The sequence below is a fragment of the Geotrypetes seraphini genome, chromosome 3, assembly GCF_902459505.1.
Source record: "Geotrypetes seraphini chromosome 3, aGeoSer1.1, whole genome shotgun sequence".
Lineage (NCBI taxonomy): Eukaryota > Metazoa > Chordata > Amphibia > Gymnophiona > Dermophiidae > Geotrypetes > Geotrypetes seraphini.
In genome coordinates this window covers 10181264-10208379 of record NC_047086.1, presented here as the reverse complement: position 1 = coordinate 10208379, position 27116 = coordinate 10181264, and the positions used below count along the sequence as shown (strand labels likewise).

At 44.1% G+C, this 27116-nt stretch overlaps 12 non-coding genes across 12 annotated transcripts; all 12 read left to right on the top strand.

The window, feature by feature from the left end:
• The first annotated feature begins 1545 nt into the window (after window positions 1–1545).
• Window positions 1546–1618, top strand: TRNAR-CCU. The gene has a single exon. It is a non-coding gene; the product is annotated as a tRNA-Arg (tRNA).
• A 1490-nt stretch (window positions 1619–3108) lies between these two features.
• TRNAR-CCU lies at window positions 3109–3181 on the top strand. Its single transcript has one exon. It is a non-coding gene; the product is annotated as a tRNA-Arg (tRNA).
• A 2102-nt stretch (window positions 3182–5283) lies between these two features.
• TRNAR-CCU lies at window positions 5284–5356 on the top strand. The gene has a single exon. It is a non-coding gene; the product is annotated as a tRNA-Arg (tRNA).
• A 1489-nt stretch (window positions 5357–6845) lies between these two features.
• On the top strand, window positions 6846–6918 carry TRNAR-CCU. Its single transcript has one exon. It is a non-coding gene; the product is annotated as a tRNA-Arg (tRNA).
• Window positions 6919–8408: 1490 nt separating this feature from the next.
• On the top strand, window positions 8409–8481 carry TRNAR-CCU. The gene has a single exon. It is a non-coding gene; the product is annotated as a tRNA-Arg (tRNA).
• Window positions 8482–10993: 2512 nt separating this feature from the next.
• On the top strand, window positions 10994–11066 carry TRNAR-CCU. Its single transcript has one exon. It is a non-coding gene; the product is annotated as a tRNA-Arg (tRNA).
• A 1490-nt stretch (window positions 11067–12556) lies between these two features.
• On the top strand, window positions 12557–12629 carry TRNAR-CCU. Its single transcript has one exon. It is a non-coding gene; the product is annotated as a tRNA-Arg (tRNA).
• Window positions 12630–15145: 2516 nt separating this feature from the next.
• TRNAR-CCU lies at window positions 15146–15218 on the top strand. Its single transcript has one exon. It is a non-coding gene; the product is annotated as a tRNA-Arg (tRNA).
• A 1642-nt stretch (window positions 15219–16860) lies between these two features.
• TRNAR-CCU lies at window positions 16861–16933 on the top strand. Its single transcript has one exon. It is a non-coding gene; the product is annotated as a tRNA-Arg (tRNA).
• Window positions 16934–21007: 4074 nt separating this feature from the next.
• TRNAR-CCU lies at window positions 21008–21080 on the top strand. Its single transcript has one exon. It is a non-coding gene; the product is annotated as a tRNA-Arg (tRNA).
• Window positions 21081–22570: 1490 nt separating this feature from the next.
• On the top strand, window positions 22571–22643 carry TRNAR-CCU. The gene has a single exon. It is a non-coding gene; the product is annotated as a tRNA-Arg (tRNA).
• A 2516-nt stretch (window positions 22644–25159) lies between these two features.
• On the top strand, window positions 25160–25232 carry TRNAR-CCU. Its single transcript has one exon. It is a non-coding gene; the product is annotated as a tRNA-Arg (tRNA).
• The last annotated feature ends 1884 nt before the right edge of the window (window positions 25233–27116 follow it).

Genomic DNA, 27116 nt, shown 5'->3' with positions numbered 1-27116 from the left:
ACCGCAAAAATCCATTTTATGTCTAACCCAAAATGGAGAAGACCTATTGTAAGTGCAATCACATTAGATATCTCCCATAGGTCAACATTACTAATGTCTTGATGCATCCAGCTCTGGTCGCCGTACTTGAAGAAGGATAAAGTACTACTCAAAAGGGTCCTGAGAAGAGCGACTAAAATGGTTAAGGGGCTGGAGGAGTTGTCGTACAGTGAGAGATTAGAGAAACTGGTCCTCTTCTTCATTGAAAAGAGGAGACCGAGGGGACATGATCGAAATGTTCAAGATAATGAAGGGAATAGATTTAATAGATAAAGACAGGTTGTTCACTCTCTCCGAGGCAGAACGAGAGGGCACTCTCTAAATTTAAAAGGCGATAGAGTCCGATCAAACATAAAGAAATTCATCTTTACCCAGAGAGTTGTGTAAAACTGGAACCCTCTTCCCAAGGTTGTTATAGGGAATAAGGCAAAAAGGGCGAACAGAATGCTAGGAATGATAAAGAAGGGGATCACGAACACATCGGAGAAGGTTATCATGCCGCTGTACTGGGCCATGGTGCGCCCTGACCTGAAGTACTGCGTCCAGCACTGGTCACTGTACATGAAGAAGGACACGGTACTACTCGAGAAGGTCCACAGAAGAGCGACTAAGATGTTTAAGGTGCTGGAGGAGTTGCCGTTCAGTGAAAGATTAGAGAAACTGGGCCTTTTCTCCCGCGAACAGAGGAGATTGAGAGGGGACATGATCAAAACATTCAAGGTAACGAAGGGAATAGACTTAGTAGATAAGGACAGGATGTTCACCCTCTCCACGGTAGAGAGAACGAAAGGGCACTCTTTAAAATTGAAAGGGGATAGATTCCGTACGAACGTAAGGAAGTTCTTCTTTTCTGAGAGAGTGGTAGAAAACTGGAACGCTCTTCCGGAATCTGTCATAGGGAAAAATACCCTTCAGGGATTCAAGACAAAGTTAGACAAGTTCATAATGAACAAGGAAGTACGCCGGTAGGACTAGTCTCAGATAAGGTGCTGGTTTTTGACCAGAGTGCCGTCGTATGAGCGGACTGCTGGGCATGATGGAGCATTGGTTTGACCCAGCAGCGGCAATTCTTATGTTCTTAATACCCTCAAGGGATTCAAGACAAAGTTAGACAACTTCCTGCTGAACCAGAACTTACGCAGGTAAAGCCAGACTCAGGGGCTGCCGCAGGAGTGGAGAGCTGGGCACAATGGACCACTCGTCTGAGCCTGCAGCGGCAATTCTTATGTTCTTATGTCTTACCAAAGAGGACTTCAAATAGAAAATGGAACAGTTCTTTGCCTTTCTAAAGAATGATTCAATAGGCAGTCTAACATGTCTGGAATTTACAGTTATTTCATCTTTCTTTTCATGTTTCACTCTGCAGTAAACTCCAGCTTTTATTCTAGGAGCCAAGGAAAGCTACCTGACAAAGTACTTGAAGCAAACCAAGATTCCCAGTGATGCTGAAGTAGCCTGAGAGAGGTGTCATCCAGTTTAAGATGATGTTCTCACTGTTTCTCCATAGCCTCAGTGGCCTAATGGATAAGGCACTGGCCTCCTAAGCCAGGGATTGTGGGTTCAAGTCCCATCTGGGGTGGTCATTCTTTATTAAAAATAAGCCCTCCATCTCAGTTCCTTTACAATAATTAGGCTCTCGTTCCTGGAGTCATGAGTTAACCTTACAGGCAGGAAAGTGTATTTTGTTCCTTGCCATTCCCTCTTTTGCAATACTCTCAGCTTTCTCCTGGTTCACCTGTGTGCTGCTTCCCAGCTCTCCGAGGCCTTTTTTCTACCTTTTCCACCAGCAGACAGACCCAGATTAAACCCTTCACTCTGAAGACATCTGAAGGTAAGGCAGGATGGCCCAATTTAAAGGGGTGTAGGCTATGTGGAAAAGACAGCAGACACCAATCCAATAGCCAAAAGGGCACATACAACGGGAGAACAGTCTCAGGAGTCAGCCAATGAAGTAGTTCAACACGGAATGGGAGTAGATATATGAAGAACATTTGGAGGCGGGAAATGGAATGAAGGAATTTTGAAGGGCATTGGCCTGGAAGACAAGAATATGGCAGAAAATAAAATGAGAGGCTTCTTTAACTGAAGAACCTTGCTCAAAAAGGCTCTTTTCCCATTCAATATTTACCGCAATAATCCATTTTATGTCTGACCCAAAATGGAGAAGACCTATTGTAAGTGTAATCACATTGGATATCTCCCATAGGTCAACATTGCTAATGCCTTGATGCGTCTTGCATAGGTCAACATTACTAATGCCTTGATGAATCCGGTTCTGGTCACCGTACTTGAAGAAGGACAAAGTACTACTCGAAAGGGTCCAGAGAAGAACGACTAAAATGGTTAAGAGGTTGGATGAGTTGTCATACAGTGAGAGATTAGAGAAACTGGGCCTCTTCTCCCTTGAAAAGAGGAGACTGAGGGGACATGATCGAAACGTTCAAGATAATGAATGAAATAGACTTAGTAGATAAAGACAGGTTGTTCACCCTCTCCAATGTAGGGAGAACGAGAGAGCACTCTCTAAAGTTAAAAAGTGATAGATTCCATACAAAAGTAAGGAAGTTCATCTTCACCCAGAGAGTGTTGTAAAGCTGGAACGCTCTTCCGGAGGCTGTTATATGGGAAAACACCCTCCAGGGATTCAAAACAAAGTTCATAATGAACAAGGAGGTACGCTGATAGGACTAGTCTCAGATAGGGTGCTGGTCTTTGACCAGAGAGCCGCCGCTTGAGCCGATTGCTGGGCATGATGGACCATTGGTCTGACCCAGCCGCGGCAATTCTTATGTTCTTATGTCTTACCAAAGAGGACTTCAAATAGATAATGGAACAGTTCTTTGCCTTTCTAAAGAATGATTCAATAGGCAGTCTAACATGTCTGGAATTTACAGTTATTTCATCTTTCTTTTCATGTTTCACTCTGCAGTAAACTCCAGCTTTTATTCTAGGAGCCAAGGAAAGCTACCTGACAAAGTACTTGAAGCAAACCAAGATTCCCAGTGATGCTGAAGTAGCCTGAGAGAGGTGTCATCCAGTTTAAGATGATGTTCTCACTGTTTCACCATAGCCTCAGTGGCCTAATGGATAAGGCACTGGCCTCCTAAGCCAGGGATTGTGGGTTCAAGTCCCATTTGGGGTGGTCATTCTTTATTAAAAATAAGCCCTCCATCTCAGTTCCTTTACAATAATTAGGCTCTCGTTCTTGGAGTCATGAGTTAACCTTACAGGCAGGAAGGTGTGCTATGTTTCTTGCCATTCCCTCTTTTGCAATAGTCTCAGCTCTCTCCTGGTCCACCTTTTTGCTGCTTCCCAGCTCTCCGAGGCCTTTTTTCTACCTTTTCCTCCAGCAAAGAGACACAGATTAAACCCTTCGCTCTGAAGGTGAGGCAGATTTTATTGGCCCAATTTAAAGGGGTGTTGGCTATGTGGAATAGACAGCAGACACCAATCCAATAGCCAAAAGTACACATACAACGGGAGAACAGTCTCAGCAGTCAGCCAATGAAGTAGTTCCACACAGAATGGGAGTAGATATATGAAGAACATTTGGAGGCGGGAAATGGAATGAAGGAATTTTGAAGGGCATTGGCCTGGAAGAGAAGAATATAGCAGAAAATAAAATGAGAGGCTTCTTTAACTGAAGAACCTTGCTCAAAAAGGCTCTTTTCCCATTCAATATTTACCGCAAAAATCCATTTTATGTCTAACCCAAAATGGAGAAGACCTATTGTAAGTGCAATCACATTAGATATCTCCCATAGGTCAACATTACTAATGTCTTGATGCATCCAGCTCTGGTCGCCGTACTTGAAGAAGGATAAAGTACTACTCAAAAGGGTCCTGAGAAGAGCGACTAAAATGGTTAAGGGGCTGGAGGAGTTGTCGTACAGTGAGAGATTAGAGAAACTGGTCCTCTTCTTCATTGAAAAGAGGAGACCGAGGGGACATGATCGAAATGTTCAAGATAATGAAGGGAATAGATTTAATAGATAAAGACAGGTTGTTCACTCTCTCCGAGGCAGAACGAGAGGGCACTCTCTAAATTTAAAAGGCGATAGAGCCCGATCAAACATAAAGAAATTCATCTTTACCCAGAGAGTTGTGTAAAACTGGAACCCTCTTCCCAAGGTTGTTATAGGGAATAAGGCAAAAAGGGCGAACAGAATGCTAGGAATGATAAAGAAGGGGATGACGAACACATCGGAGAAGGTTATCATGCCACTGTACTGGGCCATGGTGCGCCCTGACCTGAAGTACTGCGTCCAGCACTGGTCACTGTACATGAAGAAGGACACGGTACTACTCGAGAAGGTCCACAGAAGAGCGACTAAGATGTTTAAGGTGCTGGAGGAGTTGCCGTTCAGTGAAAGATTAGAGAAACTGGGCCTTTTCTCCCTAGAATAGAGGAGATTGAGAGGGAACATGATTGAAACATTCAAGGTAATGAAGGGAATAGACTTAGTAGATAAGGACAGGATGTTCACCCTCTCCACGGTAGAGAGAACGAAAGGGCACTCTCTAAAATTGAAAGGGGATAGATTCCGTACGAACGTAAGGAAGTTCTTCTTTTCTGAGAGAGTGGTAGAAAACTGGAACGCTCTTCCGGAATCTGTCATAGGGAAAAATACCCTTCAGGGATTCAAGACAAAGTTAGACAAGTTCATAATGAACAAGGAGGTACGCAGGTGGGACTTATGTTCTTATGTTCTTATGACTAGTCTCAGATAAGGTGCTGGTTTTTGACCAGAGTGCCGTCGTATGAGCGGACTGCTGGGCATGATGGACCTTTGGTCTGACCCAGCAACGGCAATTCTTATGTTCTTAATACCCTCCAGGGATTCAAGACAAAATTAGACAACTTCCTGCTGAACCAGAACTTACGCAGGTAAAGCCAGACTCAGGGGCTGCCGCAGGAGTGGAGAGCTGGGCACAATGGACCACTCGTCTGAGCCTGCAGCGGCAATTCTTATGTCTTACCAAAGAGGACTTCAAATAGAAAATGGAACAGTTCTTTGCCTTTCTAAAGAATGATTCAATAGGCAGTCTAACATGTCTGGAATTTACAGTTATTTCATCTTTCTTTTCATGTTTCACTCTGCAGTAAACTCCAGCTTTTATTCTAGGAGCCAAGGAAAGCTACCTGACAAAGTACTTGAAGCAAACCAAGATTCCCAGTGATGCTGAAGTAGCCTGAGAGAGGTGTCATCCAGTTTAAGATGATGTTCTCACTGTTTCTCCATAACCTCAGTGGCCTAATGGATAAGGCACTGGCCTCCTAAGCCAGGGATTGTGGGTTCAAGTCCCATCTGGGGTGGTCATTCTTTATTAAAAATAAGCCCTCCATCTCAGTTCCTTTACAATAATTAGGCTCTCGTTCCTGGAGTCATGAGTTAACCTTACAGGCAGGAAAGTGTATTTTGTTCCTTGCCATTCCCTCTTTTGCAATACTCTCAGCTTTCTCCTGGTTCACCTGTGTGCTGCTTCCCAGCTCTCCGAGGCCTTTTTTCTACCTTTTCCTCCAGCAGACAGACCCAGATTAAACCCTTCACTCTGAAGACATCTGAAGGTAAGGCAGGATGGCCCAATTTAAAGGGGTGTAGGCTATGTGGAAAAGACAGCAGACACCAATCCAATAGCCAAAAGGGCACATACAACGGGAGAACAGTCTCAGGAGTCAGCCAATGAAGTAGTTCCACACAGAATGGGAGTAGATATATGAAGAACATTTGGAGGCGGGAAATGGAATGAAGGAATTTTGAAGGGCATTGGCCTGGAAGACAAGAATATGGCAGAAAATAAAATGAGAGGCTTCTTTAACTGAAGAACCTTGCTCAAAAAGGCTCTTTTCCCATTCAATATTTACCGCAAAATCCATTTTATGTCTGACCCAAAATGGAGAAGACCTATTGTAAGTGTAATCACATTGGATATCTCCCATAGGTCAACATTGCTAATGCCTTGATGCGTCTTGCATAGGTCAACATTACTAATGCCTTGATGAATCCGGTTCTGTTCGCCGTATTTGAAGAAGGACAAAGTACTACTCGAAAGGGTCCAGAGAAGAACGACTAAAATGGTTAAGAGGTTGGATGAGTTGTCATACAGTGAGAGATTAGAGAAACTGGGCCTCTTCTCCCTTGAAAAGAGGAGACTGAGGGGACATGATCGAAACGTTCAAGATAATGAATGAAATAGACTTAGTAGATAAAGACAGGTTGTTCACCCTCTCCAATGTAGGGAGAACGAGAGAGCACTCTCTAAAGTTAAAAAGTGATAGATTACATACAAAAGTAAGGAAGTTCATCTTCACCCAGAGAGTGTTGTAAAGCTGGAACGCTCTTCCGGAGGCTGTTATATGGGAAAACACCCTCCAGGGATTCAAAACAAAGTTGATAATGAACAAGGAGGTACGCTGATAGGACTAGTCTCAGATAGGGTGCTGGTCTTTGACCAGAGAGCCGCCGCTTGAGCCGATTGCTGGGCATGATGGACCATTGGTCTGACCCAGCCGCGGCAATTCTTATGTTCTTATGTCTTACCAAAGAGGACTTCAAATAGATAATGGAATAGTTCTTTGCCTTTCTAAAGAATGATTCAATAGGCAGTCTAACATGTCTGAAATTTACAGTTATTTCATCTTTCTTTTCATGTTTCACTCTGCAGTAAACTCCAGCTTTTATTCTAGGAGCCAAGGAAAGCTACCTGACAAAGTACTTGAAGCAAACCAAGATTCCCAGTGATGCTGAAGTAGCCTGAGAGAGGTGTCATCCAGTTTAAGATGATGTTCTCACTGTTTCTCCATAGCCTCAGTGGCCTAATGGATAAGGCACTGGTCTCCTAAGCCAGGGATTGTGGGTTCAAGTCCCATCTGGGGTGGTCATTCTTTATTAAAAATAAGCCCTCCATCTCAGTTCCTTTACAATAATTAGGCTCTCGTTCCTGGAGTCATGAGTTAACCTTACAGGCAGGAAAGTGTATTTTGTTCCTTGCCATTCCCTCTTTTGCAATACTCTCAGCTTTCTCCTGGTTCACCTGTGTGCTGCTTCCCAGCTCTCCGAGGCCTTTTTTCTACCTTTTCCTCCAGCAGACAGACCCAGATTAAACCCTTCACTCTGAAGACATCTGAAGGTAAGGCAGGATGGCCCAATTTAAAGGGGTGTAGGCTATGTGGAAAAGACAGCAGACACCAATCCAATAGCCAAAAGGGCACATACAACGGGAGAACAGTCTCAGGAGTCAGCCAATGAAGTAGTTCCACACAGAATGGGAGTAGATATATGAAGAACATTTGGAGGCGGGAAATGGAATGAAGGAATTTTGAAGGGCATTGGCCTGGAAGACAAGAATATGGCAGAAAATAAAATGAGAGGCTTCTTTAACTGAAGAACCTTGCTCAAAAAGGCTCTTTTCCCATTCAATATTTACCGCAAAAATCCATTTTATGTCTGACCCAAAATGGAGAAGACCTATTGTAAGTGTAATCACATTGGATATCTCCCATAGGTCAACATTGCTAATGCCTTGATGCGTCTTGCATAGGTCAACATTACTAATGCCTTGATGAATCCGGTTCTGGTCACCGTACTTGAAGAAGGACAAAGTACTACTCGAAAGGGTCCAGAGAAGAACGACTAAAATGGTTAAGAGGTTGGATGAGTTGTCATACAGTGAGAGATTAGAGAAACTGGGCCTCTTCTCCCTTGAAAAGAGGAGACTGAGGGGACATGATCGAAACGTTCAAGATAATGAATGAAATAGACTTAGTAGATAAAGACAGGTTGTTCACCCTCTCCAATGTAGGGAGAACGAGAGAGCACTCTCTAAAGTTAAAAAGTGATAGATTCCATACAAAAGTAAGGAAGTTCATCTTCACCCAGAGAGTGTTGTAAAGCTGGAACGCTCTTCCGGAGGCTGTTATATGGGAAAACACCCTCCAGGGATTCAAAACAAAGTTCATAATGAACAAGGAGGTACGCTGATAGGACTAGTCTCAGATAGGGTGCTGGTCTTTGACCAGAGAGCCGCCGCTTGAGCCGATTGCTGGGCATGATGGACCATTGGTCTGACCCAGCCGCGGCAATTCTTATGTTCTTATGTCTTACCAAAGAGGACTTCAAATAGATAATGGAACAGTTCTTTGCCTTTCTAAAGAATGATTCAATAGGCAGTCTAACATGTCTGGAATTTACAGTTATTTCATCTTTCTTTTCATGTTTCACTCTGCAGTAAACTCCAGCTTTTATTCTAGGAGCCAAGGAAAGCTACCTGACAAAGTACTTGAAGCAAACCAAGATTCCCAGTGATGCTGAAGTAGCCTGAGAGAGGTGTCATCCAGTTTAAGATGATGTTCTCACTGTTTCTCCATAGCCTCAGTGGCCTAATGGATAAGGCACTGGCCTCCTAAGCCAGGGATTGTGGGTTCAAGTCCCATTTGGGGTGGTCATTCTTTATTAAAAATAAGCCCTCCATCTCAGTTCCTTTACAATAATTAGGCTCTCGTTCCTGGAGTCATGAGTTAACCTTACAGGCAGGAAAGTGTATTTTGTTCCTTGCCATTCCCTCTTTTGCAATACTCTCAGCTTTCTCCTGGTTCACCTGTGTGCTGCTTCCCAGCTCTCCGAGGCCTTTTTTCTACCTTTTCCTCCAGCAGACAGACCCAGATTAAACCCTTCACTCTGAAGACATCTGAAGGTAAGGCAGGATGGCCCAATTTAAAGGGGTGTAGGCTATGTGGAAAAGACAGCAGACACCAATCCAATAGCCAAAAGTACACATACAACGGGAGAACAGTCTCAGCAGTCAGCCAATGAAGTAGTTCCACACAGAATGGGAGTAGATATATGAAGAACATTTGGAGGCGGGAAATGGAATGAAGGAATTTTGAAGGGCATTGGCCTGGAAGACAAGAATATGGCAGAAAATAAAATGAGAGGCTTCTTTAACTGAAGAACCTTGCTCAAAAAGGCTCTTTTCCCATTCAATATTTACCGCAAAAATCCATTTTATGTCTGACCCAAAATGGAGAAGACCTATTGTAAGTGTAATCACATTGGATATCTCCCATAGGTCAACATTGCTAATGCCGTGATGCGTCTTGCATAGGTTAACATTACTAATGCCTTGATGCATCCAGTTATGGTCGCCGTACTTGAAGAAGGACAAAGTACTACTCGAAAGGGTCCAGAGAAGAGCGACTAAAATGGTTAAGAGGTTGGATGAGTTGTCATACAGTGAGAGATTAGAGAAACTGAGCTTCTTCTCCCTTGAAAAGAGGAGACTGAGGGGACTTGATCGAAACGTTCAAGATAATGAAAGAAATAGACTTAGTAGATAAAGACAGGTTGTTCACCCTCTCCGATGTAGGGAGAACGAGAGGGCACTCTCTAAAGTTAAAAGGTGATAGATTCCATACAAAAGTAAGGAAGTTCATCTTCACCCAGAGAGTGTTGTAAAGCTGAAACGCTCTTCCGGAGGCTGTTATATGGGAAAACACCCTCCAGGGATTCAAGACAAAGTTCATAATGAACAAGGGTGTACGCTGGTAGGACTAGTCTCAGATAGGTGCTGGTCTTTGACCAGAGAGCCGCCGCGTGAGCGGATTGCTGGGCATGATGAACCATTGGTCTGACCCAGCCGCGACAATTCTTATGTTCTTAACACCCTACAGGGATTCAAGACAAAGTTAGACAACTCCCTGCTGAACCAGAATGTACGCAAGTAATACAAGACTCAGGGCACTGGTCATAGACCTAAGGGCTGCTGCAGGAGCGGCGAGCTGGCACAATTGACCACTCGTCCGAGTCAGCAGCGGCAATTCTTATGTTCTTATGTCTTACCAAAGAGGACTTCAAATAGAAAATGGAACAGTTCTTTGCTTTTCTAAAGAATGATTCAATAGGCAGTCTAACATGTCTGGAATTTACAGGTTATCATGCCTCTGTACTGGTTATCATGCCGCTGTACTGGGCCATGGTGCGCCCTGACCTGAAGTACTTTGTCCAGCACTGGTCACTGTACATGAAGGACACAGTACTACTAGAGGTGGTCCAGAGAAGAGCGACTAAGATGGTTAAGGTGCTGGAGGAGTTGCCGTACAGTGAAAGATTAGAGAAACTGGGCCTTTTCTCCCGCGAACAGAGGAGATTGAGAGGGGACATGATCAAAACATTCAAGGTAACGAAGGGAATAGACTTAGTAGATAAGGACAGGATGTTCACCCTCTCCACGGTAGAGAGAACGAAAGGGCACTCTCTAAAATTGAAAGGGGATAGATTCCGTACGAACGTAAGGAAGTTCTTCTTTTCTGAGAGAGTGGTAGAAAACTGGAACGCTCTTCCGGAATCTGTCATAGGGAAAAATACCCTTCAGGGATTCAAGACAAAGTTAGACAAGTTCATAATGAACAAGGAGGTACGCCGGTAGGACTAGTCTCAGATAAGGTGCTGGTTTTTGACCAGAGTGCCGTCGTATGAGCGGACTGCTGGGCATGATGGAGCATTGGTTTGACCCAGCAGCGGCAATTCTTATGTTCTTAATACCCTCCAGGGATTCAAGACAAAGTTAGACAACTTCCTGCTGAACCAGAACTTACGCAGGTAAAGCCAGACTCAGGGGCTGCCGCAGGAGTGGAGAGCTGGGCACAATGGACCACTCGTCTGAGCCTGCAGCGGCAATTCTTATGTCTTACCAAAGAGGACTTCAAATAGAAAATGGAACAGTTCTTTGCCTTTCTAAAGAATGATTCAATAGGCAGTCTAACATGTCTGGAATTTACAGTTATTTCATCTTTCTTTTCATGTTTCACTCTGCAGTAAACTCCAGCTTTTATTCTAGGAGCCAAGGAAAGCTACCTGACAAAGTACTTGAAGCAAACCAAGATTCCCAGTGATGCTGAAGTAGCCTGAGAGAGGTGTCATCCAGTTTAAGATGATGTTCTCACTGTTTCTCCATAGCCTCAGTGGCCTAATGGATAAGGCACTGGCCTCCTAAGCCAGGGATTGTGGGTTCAAGTCCCATCTGGGGTGGTCATTCTTTATTAAAAATAAGCCCTCCATCTCAGTTCCTTTACAATAATTAGGCTCTCGTTCCTGGAGTCATGAGTTAACCTTACAGGCAGGAAAGTGTATTTTGTTCCTTGCCATTCCCTCTTTTGCAATACTCTCAGCTTTCTCCTGGTTCACCTGTGTTCTGCTTCCCAGCTCTCCGAGGCCTTTTTTCTACCTTTTCCTCCAGCAGACAGACCCAGATTAAACCCTTCACTCTGAAGACATCTGAAGGTAAGGCAGGATGGCCCAATTTAAAGGGGTGTAGGCTATGTGGAAAAGACAGCAGACACCAATCCAATAGCCAAAAGGGCACATACAACGGGAGAACAGTCTCAGGAGTCAGCCAATGAAGTAGTTCCACACAGAATGGGAGTAGATATATGAAGAACATTTGGAGGCGGGAAATGGAATGAAGGAATTTTGAAGGGCATTGGCCTGGAAGACAAGAATATGGCAGAAAATAAAATGAGAGGCTTCTTTAACTGAAGAACCTTGCTCAAAAAGGCTCTTTTCCCATTCAATATTTACCGCAAAAATCCATTTTATGTCTGACCCAAAATGGAGAAGACCTATTGTAAGTGTAATCACATTGGATATCTCCCATAGGTCAACATTGCTAATGCCTTGATGCGTCTTGCATAGGTCAACATTACTAATGCCTTGATGAATCCGGTTCTGTTCGCCGTATTTGAAGAAGGACAAAGTACTACTCGAAAGGGTCCAGAGAAGAACGACTAAAATGGTTAAGAGGTTGGATGAGTTGTCATACAGTGAGAGATTAGAGAAACTGGGCCTCTTCTCCCTTGAAAAGAGGAGACTGAGGGGACATGATCGAAACGTTCAAGATAATGAATGAAATAGACTTAGTAGATAAAGACAGGTTGTTCACCCTCTCCAATGTAGGGAGAACGAGAGAGCACTCTCTAAAGTTAAAAAGTGATAGATTCCATACAAAAGTAAGGAAGTTCATCTTCACCCAGAGAGTGTTGTAAAGCTGGAACGCTCTTCCGGAGGCTGTTATATGGGAAAACACCCTCCAGGGATTCAAAACAAAGTTGATAATGAACAAGGAGGTACGCTGATAGGACTAGTCTCAGATAGGGTGCTGGTCTTTGACCAGAGAGCTGCCGCTTGAGCCGATTGCTGGGCATGATGGACCATTGGTTTGACCCAGTAGCGGCAATTCTTATGTTCTTATGTCTTACCAAAGAGGACTTCAAATAGAAAATGGAACAGTTCTTTGCCTTTCTAAAGAATGATTCAATAGGCAGTCTAACATGTCTGGAATTTACAGTTATTTCATCTTTCTTTTCATGTTTCACTCTGCAGTAAATTCCAGCTTTTATTCTAGGAGCCAAGGAAAGCTACCTGACAAAGTACTTGAAGGAAACCAAGATTCCCAGTGATGCTGAAGTAGCCTGAGAGAGGTGTCATCCAGTTTAAGATGATGTTCTCACTGTTTCACCATAGCCTCAGTGGCCTAATGGATAAGGCACTGGCCTCCTAAGCCAGGGATTGTGGGTTCAAGTCCCATTTGGGGTGGTCATTCTTTATTAAAAATAAGCCCTCCATCTCAGTTCCTTTACAATAATTAGGCTCTCTTTCTTGGAGTCATGAGTTAACCTTACAGGCAGGAAGGTGTGCTATGTTTCTTGCCATTCCCTCTTTTGCAATAGTCTCAGCTCTCTCCTGGTCCACCTTTTTGCTGCTTCCCAGCTCTCCGAGGCCTTTTTTCTACCTTTTCCTCCAGCAAAGAGACACAGATTAAACCCTTCGCTCTGAAGGTGAGGCAGATTTTATTGGCCCAATTTAAAGGGGTGTTGGCTATGTGGAATAGACAGCAGACACCAATCCAATAGCCAAAAGTACACATACAACGGGAGAACAGTCTCAGCAGTAAACCAATGAAGTAGTTCCACACAGAATGGGAGTAGTTATATGAAGAACATTTGGAGGCGGGAAATGGAATGAAGGAATTTTGAAGGGCATTGGCCTGGAAGACAAGAATATGGCAGAAAATAAAATGAGAGGCTTCTTTAACTGAAGAACCTTGCTCAAAAAGGCTCTTTTCCCATTCAATATTTACCGCAAAAATCCATTTTATGTCTGACCCAAAATGGAGAAGACCTATTGTAAGTGTAATCACATTGGATATCTCCCATAGGTCAACATTGCTAATGCCGTGATGCGTCTTGCATAGGTTAACATTACTAATGCCTTGATGCATCCAGTTATGGTCGCCGTACTTGAAGAAGGACAAAGTACTACTCGAAAGGGTCCAGAGAAGAGCGACTAAAATGGTTAAGAGGTTGGATGAGTTGTCATACAGTGAGAGATTAGAGAAACTGAGCTTCTTCTCCCTTGAAAAGAGGAGACTGAGGGGACTTGATCGAAACGTTCAAGATAATGAAAGAAATAGACTTAGTAGATAAAGACAGGTTGTTCACCCTCTCCGATGTAGGGAGAACGAGAGGGCACTCTCTAAAGTTAAAAGGTGATAGATTCCATACAAAAGTAAGGAAGTTCATCTTCACCCAGAGAGTGTTGTAAAGCTGAAACGCTCTTCCGGAGGCTGTTATATGGGAAAACACCCTCCAGGGATTCAAGACAAAGTTCATAATGAACAAGGGTGTACGCTGGTAGGACTAGTCTCAGATAGGTGCTGGTCTTTGACCAGAGAGCCGCCGCGTGAGCGGATTGCTGGGCATGATGAACCATTGGTCTGACCCAGCCGCGGCAATTCTTATGTTCTTAACACCCTACAGGGATTCAAGACAAAGTTAGACAACTCCCTGCTGAACCAGAATGTACGCAAGTAATACAAGACTCAGGGCACTGGTCATAGACCTAAGGGCTGCTGCAGGAGCGGCGAGCTGGGCACAATTGACCACTCGTCCGAGTCAGCAGCGGCAATTCTTATGTTCTTATGTCTTACCAAAGAGGACTTCAAATAGAAAATGGAACAGTTCTTTGCTTTTCTAAAGAATGATTCAATAGGCAGTCTAACATGTCTGGAATTTACAGGTTATCATGCCTCTGTACTGGTTATCATGCCGCTGTACTGGGCCATGGTGCGCCCTGACCTGAAGTACTTTGTCCAGCACTGGTCACTGTACATGAAGGACACAGTACTACTAGAGGTGGTCCAGAGAAGAGCGACTAAGATGGTTAAGGTGCTGGAGGAGTTGCCGTACAGTGAAAGATTAGAGAAACTGGGCCTTTTCTCCCGCGAACAGAGGAGATTGAGAGGGGACATGATCAAAACATTCAAGGTAACGAAGGGAATAGACTTAGTAGATAAGGACAGGATGTTCACCCTCTCCACGGTAGAGAGAACGAAAGGGCACTCTCTAAAATTGAAAGGGGATAGATTCCGTACGAACGTAAGGAAGTTCTTCTTTTCTGAGAGAGTGGTAGAAAACTGGAACGCTCTTCCGGAATCTGTCATAGGGAAAAATACCCTTCAGGGATTCAAGACAAAGTTAGACAAGTTCATAATGAACAAGGAGGTACGCCGGTAGGACTAGTCTCAGATAAGGTGCTGGTTTTTGACCAGAGTGCCGTCGTATGAGCGGACTGCTGGGCATGATGGAGCATTGGTTTGACCCAGCAGCGGCAATTCTTATGTTCTTAATACCCTCCAGGGATTCAAGACAAAGTTAGACAACTTCCTGCTGAACCAGAACTTACGCAGGTAAAGCCAGACTTAGGGGCTGCCGCAGGAGTGGAGAGCTGGGCACAATGGACCACTCGTCTGAGCCTGCAGCGGCAATTCTTATGTTCTTATGTCTTACCAAAGAGGACTTCAAATAGAAAATGGAACAGTTCTTTGCCTTTCTAAAGAATGATTCAATAGGCAGTCTAACATGTCTGGAATTTACAGTTATTTCATCTTTCTTTTCATGTTTCACTCTGCAGTAAACTCCAGCTTTTATTCTAGGAGCCAAGGAAAGCTACCTGACAAAGTACTTGAAGCAAACCAAGATTCCCAGTGATGCTGAAGTAGCCTGAGAGAGGTGTCATCCAGTTTAAGATGATGTTCTCACTGTTTCTCCATAGCCTCAGTGGCCTAATGGATAAGGCACTGGCCTCCTAAGCCAGGGATTGTGGGTTCAAGTCCCATCTGGGGTGGTCATTCTTTATTAAAAATAAGCCCTCCATCTCAGTTCCTTTACAATAATTAGGCTCTCGTTCCTGGAGTCATGAGTTAACCTTACAGGCAGGAAAGTGTATTTTGTTCCTTGCCATTCCCTCTTTTGCAATACTCTCAGCTTTCTCCTGGTTCACCTGTGTGCTGCTTCCCAGCTCTCCGAGGCCTTTTTTCTACCTTTTCCACCAGCAGACAGACCCAGATTAAACCCTTCACTCTGAAGACATCTGAAGGTAAGGCAGGATGGCCCAATTTAAAGGGGTGTAGGCTATGTGGAAAAGACAGCAGACACCAATCCAATAGCCAAAAGGGCACATACAACGGGAGAACAGTCTCAGGAGTCAGCCAATGAAGTAGTTCCACACAGAATGGGAGTAGATATATGAAGAACATTTGGAGGCGGGAAATGGAATGAAGGAATTTTGAAGGGCATTGGCCTGGAAGACAAGAATATGGCAGAAAATAAAATGAGAGGCTTCTTTAACTGAAGAACCTTGCTCAAAAAGGCTCTTTTCCCATTCAATATTTACCGCAATAATCCATTTTATGTCTGACCCAAAATGGAGAAGACCTATTGTAAGTGTAATCACATTGGATATCTCCCATAGGTCAACATTGCTAATGCCTTGATGCGTCTTGCATAGGTCAACATTACTAATGCCTTGATGAATCCGGTTCTGGTCGCCGTACTTGAAGAAGGACAAAGTACTACTCGAAAGGGTCCAGAGAAGAATGACTAAAATGGTTAAGAGGTTGGATGAGTTGTCATACAGTGAGAGATTAGAGAAACTGGGCCTCTTCTCCCTTGAAAAGAGGAGACTGAGGGGACATGATCGAAACGTTCAAGATAATGAATGAAATAGACTTAGTAGATAAAGACAGGTTGTTCACCCTCTCCAATGTAGGGAGAACGAGAGGGCACTCTCTAAAGTTAAAAGGTGATAGATTCCATACAAAAGTAAGGAAGTTCATCTTCACCCAGAGAGTGTTGTAAAGCTGGAACGCTCTTCCGGAGGCTGTTATATGGGAAAACACCCTCCAGGGATTCAAAACAAAGTTCATAATGAACAAGGAGGTACGCTGATAGGACTAGTCTCAGATAGGGTGCTGGTCTTGACCAGAGAGCTGCCGCTTGAGCCGATTGCTGGGCATGATGGACCATTGGTCTGACCCAGTAGCGGCAATTCTTATGTTCTTAATACCCTCCAGGGATTCAAGACAAAGTTAGACAACTTCCTGCTGAACCAGAACTTACGCAGGTAAAGCCAGACTCAGGGGCTGCCGCAGGAGTGGAGAGCTGGGCACAATGGACCACTCGTCTGAGCCTGCAGCGGCAATTCTTATGTTCTTATGTCTTACCAAAGAGGACTTCAAATAGAAAATGGAACAGTTCTTTGCCTTTCTAAAGAATGATTCAATAGGCAGTCTAACATGTCTGGAATTTACAGTTATTTCATCTTTCTTTTCATGTTTCACTCTGCAGTAAACTCCAGCTTTTATTCTAGGAGCCAAGGAAAGCTACCTGACAAAGTACTTGAAGCAAACCAAGATTCCCAGTGATGCTGAAGTAGCCTGAGAGAGGTGTCATCCAGTTTAAGATGATGTTCTCACTGTTTCTCCATAGCCTCAGTGGCCTAATGGATAAGGCACTGGCCTCCTAAGCCAGGGATTGTGGGTTCAAGTCCCATCTGGGGTGGTCATTCTTTATTAAAAATAAGCCCTCCATCTCAGTACCTTTACAATAATTAGGCTCTCGTTCCTGGAGTCATGAGTTAACCTTACAGGCAGGAAGGTGTGCTATGTTTCTTGCTATTCCCTCTTTTGCAATAGTCTCAGCTCTCTCCTGGTCCACCTTTTTGCTGCTTCCCAGCTCTCCGAGGCCTTTTTTCTACCTTTTCCTCCAGCAAAGAGACACAGATTAAACCCTTCGCTCTGAAGGTGAGGCAGATTTTATTGGCCCAATTTAAAGGGGTGTTGGCTATGTGGAATAGACAGCAGACACCAATCCAATAGCCAAAAGTACACATACAACGGGAGAACAGTCTCAGCAGTCAGCCAATGAAGTAGTTCCACACAGAATGGGAGTAGATATATGAAGAACATTTGGAGGCGGGAAATGGAATGAAGGAATTTTGAAGGGCATTGGCCTGGAAGACAAGAATATGGCAGAAAATAAAATGAGAGGCTTCTTTAACTGAAGAACCTTGCTCAAAAAGGCTCTTTTCCCATTCAATATTTACCGCAAAAATCCATTTTATGTCTGACCCAAAATGGAGAAGACCTATTGTAAGTGTAATCACATTGGATATCTCCCATAGGTCAACATTGCTAATGCCGTGATGCATCTTGCATAGGTTAACATTACTAATGCCTTGATGCATCCAGTTATGGTCGCCGTACTTGAAGAAGGACAAAGTACTACTCGAAAGGGTCCAGAGAAGAGCGACTAAAATGGTTAAGAGGTTGGATGAGTTGTCATACAGTGAGAGATTAGAGAAACTGGGCTTCTTCTCCCTTGAAAAGAGGAGACTGAGGGGACTTGATCGAAACATTCAAGATAATGAAAGAAATAGACTTAGTAGATAAAGACAGGTTGTTCACCCTCTCCGATGTAGGGAGAACGAGAGGGCACTCTCTAAAGTTAAAAGGTGATAGATTCCATACAAAAGTAAGGAAGTTCATCTTCACCCAGAGAGTGTTGTAAAGCTGAAACGCTCTTCCGGAGGCTGTTATATGGGAAAACACCCTCCAGGGATTCAAGACAAAGTTCATAATGAACAAGGATGTACGCTGGTAGGACTAGTCTCAGATAGGTGCTGGTCTTTGACCAGAGAGCCACCGCGTGAGCGGATTGCTGGGCATGATGAACCATTGGTCTGACCCAGCCGCGGCAATTCTTATGTTCTTAACACCCTACAGGGATTCAAGACAAAGTTAGACAACTCCCTGCTGAACCAGAATGTATGCAAGTAATACAAGACTCAGGGCACTGGTCATAGACCTAAGGGCTGCTGCAGGAGCGGCGAGCTGGGCACAATGGACCACTCGTCCGAGTCAGCAGCGGCAATTCTTATGTTCTTATGTCTTACCAAAGAGGACTTCAAATAGAAAATGGAACAGTTCTTTGCTTTTCTAAAGAATGATTCAATAGGCAGTCTAACATGTCTGGAATTTACAGGTTATCATGCCTCTGTACTGGTTATCATGCCGCTGTACTGGGCCATGGTGCGCCCTGACCTGAAGTACTTTGTCCAGCACTGGTCACTGTACATGAAGGACACAGTACTACTAGAGGTGGTCCAGAGAAGAGCGACTAAGATGGTTAAGGTGCTGGAGGAGTTGCCGTACAGTGAAAGATTAGAGAAACTGGGCCTTTTCTCCCGCGAACAGAGGAGATTGAGAGGGGACATGATCAAAACATTCAAGGTAACGAAGGGAATAGACTTAGTAGATAAGGACAGGATGTTCACCCTCTCCACGGTAGAGAGAACGAAAGGGCACTCTCTAAAATTGAAAGGGGATAGATTCCGTACGAACCTAAGGAAGTTCTTCTTTTCTGAGAGAGTGGTAGAAAACTGGAACGCTCTTCCGGAATCTGTCATAGGGAAAAATACCCTTCAGGGATTCAAGACAAAGTTAGACAAGTTCATAATGAACAAGGAGGTACGCCGGTAGGACTAGTCTCAGATAAGGTGCTGGTTTTTGACCAGAGTGCCGTCGTATGAGCGGACTGCTGGGCATGATGGAGCATTGGTTTGACCCAGCAGCGGCAATTCTTATGTTCTTAATACCCTCCAGGGATTCAAGACAAAGTTAGACAACTTCCTGCTGAACCAGAACTTACGCAGGTAAAGCCAGACTCAGGGGCTGCCGCAGGAGTGGAGAGCTGGGCACAATGGACCACTCGTCTGAGCCTGCAGCGGCAATTCTTATGTTCTTATGTCTTACCAAAGAGGACTTCAAATAGAAAATGGAACAGTTCTTTGCCTTTCTAAAGAATGATTCAATAGGCAGTCTAACATGTCTGGAATTTACAGTTATTTCATCTTTCTTTTCATGTTTCACTCTGCAGTAAACTCCAGCTTTTATTCTAGGAGCCAAGGAAAGCTACCTGACAAAGTACTTGAAGCAAACCAAGATTCCCAGTGATGCTGAAGTAGCCTGAGAGAGGTGTCATCCAGTTTAAGATGATGTTCTCACTGTTTCTCCATAGCCTCAGTGGCCTAATGGATAAGGCACTGGTCTCCTAAGCCAGGGATTGTAAGTTCAAGTCCCATCTGGGGTGGTCATTCTTTAATAAAAATAAGCCCTCCATCTCAGTTCCTTTACAATAATTAGGCTCTCGTTCCTGGAGTCATGAGTTAACCTTACAGGCAGGAAGGTGTGCTATGTTTCTTGCTATTCCCTCTTTTGCAATAGTCTCAGCTCTCTCCTGGTCCACCTTTTTGCTGCTTCCCAGCTCTCCGAGGCCTTTTTTCTACCTTTTCCTCCAGCAAAGAGACACAGATTAAACCCTTCGCTCTGAAGGTGAGGCAGATTTTATTGGCCCAATTTAAAGGGGTGTTGGCTATGTGGAATAGACAGCAGACACCAATCCAATAGCCAAAAGTACACATACAACGGGAGAACAGTCTCAGCAGTCAGCCAATGAAGTAGTTCCACACAGAATGGGAGTAGATATATGAAGAACATTTGGAGGCGGGAAATGGAATGAAGGAATTTTGAAGAGCATTGGCCTGGAAGACAAGAATATGGCAGAAAATAAAATGAGAGGCTCCTTTAACTGAAGAACCTTGCTCAAAAAGGCTCTTTTCCTATTCAATATTTACCGCAATAATCCATTTTATGTCTGACCCAAAATGGAGAAGACCTATTGTAAGTGTAATCACATTGGATATCTCCCATAGGTCAACATTGCTAATGCCTTGATGCGTCTTGCATAGGTCAACATTACTAATGCCTTGATGAATCCGGTTCTGGTCGCCGTACTTGAAGAAGGACAAAGTACTACTCGAAAGGGTCCAGAGAAGAATGACTAAAATGGTTAAGAGGTTGGATGAGTTGTCATACAGTGAGAGATTAGAGAAACTGGGCCTCTTCTCCCTTGAAAAGAGGAGACTGAGGGGACATGATCGTAACGTTCAAGATAATGAATGAAATAGACTTAGTAGATAAAGACAGGTTGTTCACCCTCTCCAATGTAGGGAGAACGAGAGGGCACTCTCTAAAGTTAAAAGGTGATAGATTCCATACAAAAGTAAGGAAGTTCATCTTCACCCAGAGAGTGTTGTAAAGCTGGAACGCTCTTCCGGAGGCTGTTATATGGGAAAACACCCTCCAGGGATTCAAAACAAAGTTCATAATGAACAAGGAGGTACGCTGATAGGACTAGTCTCAGATAGGGTGCTGGTCTTTGACCAGAGAGCCGCCGCTTGAGCCGATTGCTGGGCATGATGGACCATTGGTCTGACCCAGCCGCGGCAATTCTTATGTTCTTATGTCTTACCAAAGAGGACTTCAAATAGATAATGGAACAGTTCTTTGCCTTTCTAAAGAATGATTCAATAGGCAGTCTAACATGTCTGGAATTTACAGTTATTTCATCTTTCTTTTCATGTTTCTCTCTGCAGTAAACTCCAGCTTTTATTCTAGGAGCCAAGGAAAGCTACCTGACAAAGTACTTGAAGCAAACCAAGATTCCCAGTGATGCTGAAGTAGCCTGAGAGAGGTGTCATCCAGTTTAAGATGATGTTCTCACTGTTTCTCCATAGCCTCAGTGGCCTAATGGATAAGGCACTGGCCTCCTAAGCCAGGGATTGTGGGTTCAAGTCCCATCTGGGGTGGTCATTCTTTATTAAAAATAAGCCCTCCATCTCAGTTCCTTTACAATAATTAGGCTCTCGTTCCTGGAGTCATGAGTTAACCTTACAGGCAGGAAAGTGTATTTTGTTCCTTGCCATTCCCTCTTTTGCAATACTCTCAGCTTTCTCCTGGTTCACCTGTGTGCTGCTTCCCAGCTCTCCGAGGCCTTTTTTCTACCTTTTCCTTCAGCAGACAGACCCAGATTAAACCCTTCACTCTGAAGACATCTGAAGGTAAGGCAGGATGGCCCAATTTAAAGGGGTGTAGGCTATGTGGAAAAGACAGCAGACACCAATCCAATAGCCAAAAGGGCACATACAACGGGAGAACAGTCTCAGGAGTCAGCCAATGAAGTAGTTCCACACAGAATGGGAGTAGATATATGAAGAACATTTGGAGGCGGGAAATGGAATGAAGGAATTTTGAAGTGCATTGGCCTGGAAGACAAGAATATGGCAGAAAATAAAATGAGAGGCTTCTTTAACTGAAGAACCTTGCTCAAAAAGGCTCTTTTCCCATTCAATATTTACCGCAAAAATCCATTTTATGTCTGACCCAAAATGGAGAAGACCTATTGTAAGTGTAATCACATTGGATATCTCCCATAGGTCAACATTGCTAATGCCTTGATGCGTCTTGCATAGGTCAACATTACTAATGCCTTGATGAATCCGGTTCTGGTCGCCGTATTTGAAGAAGGACAAAGTACTACTCGAAAGGGTCCAGAGAAGAACGACTAAAATGGTTAAGAGGTTGGATGAGTTGTCATACAGTGAGAGATTAGAGAAACTGGGCCTCTTCTCCCTTGAAAAGAGGAGACTGAGGGGACATGATCGAAACGTTCAAGATAATGAATGAAATAGACTTAGTAGATAAAGACAGGTTGTTCACCCTCTCCAATGTAGGGAGAACGAGAGAGCACTCTCTAAAGTTAAAAAGTGATAGATTCCATACAAAAGTAAGGAAGTTCATCTTCACCCAGAGAGTGTTGTAAAGCTGGAACGCTCTTCCGGAGGCTGTTATATGGGAAAACACCCTCCAGGGATTCAAAACAAAGTTCATAATGAACAAGGAGGTACGCTGATAGGACTAGTCTCAGATAGGGTGCTGGTCTTTGACCAGAGAGCTGCCGCTTGAGCCGATTGCTGGGCATGATGGACCATTGGTTTGACCAAGTAGCGGCAATTCTTATGTTCTTATGTCTTACCAAAGAGGACTTCAAATAGAAAATGGAACAGTTCTTTGCCTTTCTAAAGAATGATTCAATAGGCAGTCTAACATGTCTGGAATTTACAGTTATTTAATTTTTCTTTTCATGTTTCACTCTGCATTAAACTCCAGCTTTTATTCTAGGAGCCAAGGAAAGGTACCTGACAAAGTACTTGAAGCAAACCAAAATTCCCAGTGATGCTGAAGTAGCCTGAGAGAGGTGTCATCCAGTTTAAGATGATGTTCTCACTGTTTCTCCATAGCCTCAGTGGCCTAATGGATAAGGCACTGGCCTCCTAAGCCAGGGATTGTGGGTTCCAGTCCCATCTGGGGTGGTCATTCTTTATTAAAAATAAGCCCTCCATCTCAGTTCCTTTACAATAATTAGGCTCTCGTTCTTGGAGTCATGAGTTAACCTTACAGGCAGGAAGGTGTTCTATGTTTCTTGCCATTCCCTCTTTTGCAATAGTCTCAGCTCTCTCCTGGTCCACCTTTTTGCTGCTTCCCAGCTCTCCGAGGCCTTTTTTCTACCTTTTCCTCCAGCAAAGAGACACAGATTAAACCCTTCGCTCTGAAGGTGAGGCAGATTTTATTGGCCCAATTTAAAGGGGTGTTGGCTATGTGGAATAGACAGCAGACACCAATCCAATAGCCAAAAGTACACATACAACGGGAGAACAGTCTCAGCAGTCAGCCAATGAAGTAGTTCCACACAGAATGGGAGTAGATATATGAAGAACATTTGGAGGCGTTAAATGGAATGAAGGAATTTTGAAAGGCATTGGCCTGGAAGACAAGAATATGGCAGAAAATAAAATGAGAGGCTTCTTTAACTGAAGAACCTTGCTCAAAAAGGCTCTTTTCCCATTCAATATTTACCGCAAAAATCCATTTTATGTCTGACCCAAAATGGTGAAGACCTATTGTAAGTGTAATCACATTGGATATCTCCCATAGGTCAACATTGCTAATGCCGTGATGCGTCTTGCATAGGTTAACATTACTAATGCCTTGGTGCATCCAGTTATGGTCGCCGTACTTGAAGAAGGACAAAGTACTACTCGAAAGGGTCCAGAGAAGAGCGACTAAAATGGTTAAGAGGTTGGATGAGTTGTCATACAGTGAGAGATTAGAGAAACTGAGCTTCTTCTCCCTTGAAAAGAGGAGACTGAGGGGACTTGATCGAAACGTTCAAGATAATGAAAGAAATAGACTTAGTAGATAAAGACAGGTTGTTCACCCTCTCCGATGTAGGGAGAACGAGAGGGCACTCTCTAAAGTTAAAAGGTGATAGATTCCATACAAAAGTAAGGAAGTTCATCTTCACCCAGAGAGTGTTGTAAAGCTGAAACGCTCTTCCGGAGGCTGTTATATGGGAAAACACCCTCCAGGGATTCAAGACAAAGTTCATAATGAACAAGGATGTACGCTGGTAGGACTAGTCTCAGATAGGTGCTGGTCTTTGACCAGAGAGCCGCCGCGTGAGCGGATTGCTGGGCATGATGAACCATTGGTTTGATCCAGCCGCGGCAATTCTTATGTTCTTAACACCCTACAGGGATTCAAGACAAAGTTAGACAACTCCCTGCTGAACCAGAATGTACGCAAGTAATACAAGACTCAGGGCACTGGTCATAGACCTAAGGGCTGCTGCAGGAGCGGCGAGCTGGGCACAATGGACCACTCGTCCGAGTCAGCAGCGGCAATTTTTATGTTCTTATGTCTTACCAAAGAGGACTTCAAATAGAAAATGGAACAGTTCTTTGCTTTTCTAAAGAATGATTCAATAGGCAGTCTAACATGTCTGGAATTTACAGGTTATCATGCCTCTGTACTGGTTATCATGCCGCTGTACTGGGCCATGGTGCGCCCTGACCTGAAGTACTTTGTCCAGCATTGGTCACTGTACATGAAGGACACAGTACTACTAGAGGTGGTCCAGAGAAGAGCGACTAAGATGGTTAAGGTGCTGGAGGAGTTGCCGTACAGTGAAAGATTAGAGAAACTGGGCCTTTTCTCCCGCGAACAGAGGAGATTGAGAGGGGACATGATCAAAACATTCAAGGTAACGAAGGGAATAGACTTAGTAGATAAGGACAGGATGTTCACCCTCTCCACGGTAGAGAGAACGAAAGGGCATTCTCTAAAATTGAAAGGGGATAGATTCCGTACGAACGTAAGGAAGTTCTTCTTTTCTGAGAGAGTGGTAGAAAACTGGAACGCTCTTCCGGAATCTGTCATAGGGAAAAATACCCTTCATGGATTCAAGACAAAGTTAGACAAGTTCATAATGAACAAGGAGGTACCCTGGTAGGACTAGTCTCAGATAAGGTGCTGGTTTTTGACCAGAGTGCCGTCGTATGAGCGGACTGCTGGGCATGATGGAGCATTGGTTTGACCCAGCAGCGGCAATTCTTATGTTCTTAATACCCTCCAGGGATTCAAGACAAAGTTAGACAACTTCCTGCTGAACCAGAACTTACGCAGGTAAAGCCAGACTCAGGGGCTGCCGCAGGAGTGGAGAGCTGGGCACAATGGACCACTCGTCTGAGCCTGCAGCGGCAATTCTTATGTTCTTATGTCTTACCAAAGAGGACTTCAAATAGAAAATGGAACAGTTCTTTGCCTTTCTAAAGAATGATTCAATAGGCAGTCTAACATGTCTGGAATTTACAGTTATTTCATCTTTCTTTTCATGTTTCACTCTGCAGTAAACTCCAGCTTTTATTCTAGGAGCCAAGGAAAGCTACCTGACAAAGTACTTGAAGCAAACCAAGATTCCCAGTGATGCTGAAGTAGCCTGAGAGAGGTGTCATCCAGTTTAAGATGATGTTCTCACTGTTTCTCCATAGCCTCAGTGGCCTAATGGATAAGGCACTGGCCTCCTAAGCCAGGGATTGTGGGTTCAAGTCCCATCTGGGGTGGTCATTCTTTATTAAAAATAAGCCCTCCATCTCAGTTCCTTTACAATAATTAGGCTCTCGTTCCTGGAGTCATGAGTTAACCTTACAGGCAGGAAAGTGTATTTTGTTCCTTGCCATTCCCTCTTTTGCAATACTCTCAGCTTTCTCCTGGTTCACCTGTGTGCTGCTTCCCAGCTCTCCGAGGCCTTTTTTCTACCTTTTCCACCAGCAGACAGACCCAGATTAAACCCTTCACTCTGAAGACATCTGAAGGTAAGGCAGGATGGCCCAATTTAAAGGGGTGTAGGCTATGTGGAAAAGACAGCAGACACCAATCCAATAGCCAAAAGGGCACATACAACGGGAGAACAGTCTCAGGAGTCAGCCAATGAAGTAGTTCCACACAGAATGGGAGTAGATATATGAAGAACATTTGGAGGCGGGAAATGGAATGAAGGAATTTTGAAGGGCATTGGCCTGGAAGACAAGAATATGGCAGAAAATAAAATGAGAGGCTTCTTTAACTGAAGAACCTTGCTCAAAAAGGCTCTTTTCCCATTCAATATTTACCGCAATAATCCATTTTATGTCTGACCCAAAATGGAGAAGACCTATTGTAAGTGTAATCACATTGGATATCTCCCATTGGTCAACATTACTAATGCCTTTATGCGTCCAGCGCTGGTCGCCATACTTGAAGAAGGACAAAGTACTATTCGAAAGGGTCCAGAGAAGAGCGACTAAAATGGTTAAGGGATTGGATGAGTTGTCATACAGTGAGAGATTAGAGAAACTGGGCCTCTTCTCCCTTGAAAAGAGGAGACTGAGGGGACATGATCGAAATAAGCACATAAGCACATATGCATTGCCTCTGCCGTGTCAGACCATAGGTCCATCATGCCCAGCAGTCCGCTCCCGCGGCGGCCCCCCAGGTCAACAATCTATAGTGATCTGTTACTCAAGAGCATTTTGTCTTGTATAGTAACCCTCTAATTGTACCCCTGGATTCCCTTACCCTTCAGGAACTCATCCAATCCCTTTTTGAAACCCAAAACCGTACTCTGCTCAACTAACCCCTCTGGAAGCGCATTCCAGGTGTCCACCACCCTCTGGGTGAAGAAGAACATAAGAACATAAGAAGTTGCCTCCGCTGAGGCAGTCCATAAGTCCATCCTGCTTAGCGGTCCGCTCCCGCGGTGGCCCATCAAGCCCATTGCCTGAGTAGTGGTCTATATCTATCTATACCCCTCAATCCCTTTTTCTTCTAGGAATCTATCCAAACCCTCTTTGAAACCATTTAATGTGTTCCTGTCTACCACAGCCTCTGGAAGCGCGTTCCATGTATCCACCACCCTCTGAGTGAAAAAGAACTTCCTAGCGTTTGTTCTAAACCTGTCCCCTTTCAATTTTTCCGAGTGCTCCCTTGTACTTGTGTTGCCCCATAATTAGAAAAATCTGTCCCTGTCAACTTTTTGTATGCCCTTCAGGATCTTGAAGGTCTCTTTCATGTCTCCTCTAAGTTTCCGCTTCTCCAGGGAGAAAAGTCCTAGCTGCTTTAATCTGTCGGTATATGGGAGATTTTCCATTCCCTTTATCAGTTTAGTTGCTCTTCTCTGTACTCCCTCAAGTACCGCCATGTCTTTCTTGAGGTACGGCGACCAGTACTGGACACAGTACTCCAGATGCGGCCTCACCATTGCACGATACAGCGGCATGATGACTTCCCTCGTCCTGGTCGTGATACCCTTCTTAATGATACCCAACATTCTGTTTGCTTTCCTTGAGGCCGTGGCGCACTGCGCCGATGCCTTCAGTGTTGCGTCTACCATCACTCCCAGGTCTCTCTCCAGGTTACTGACCCCTAGTGGTGTTCCCCCCATTTTGTAAGTGAACATCGGGTTCTTT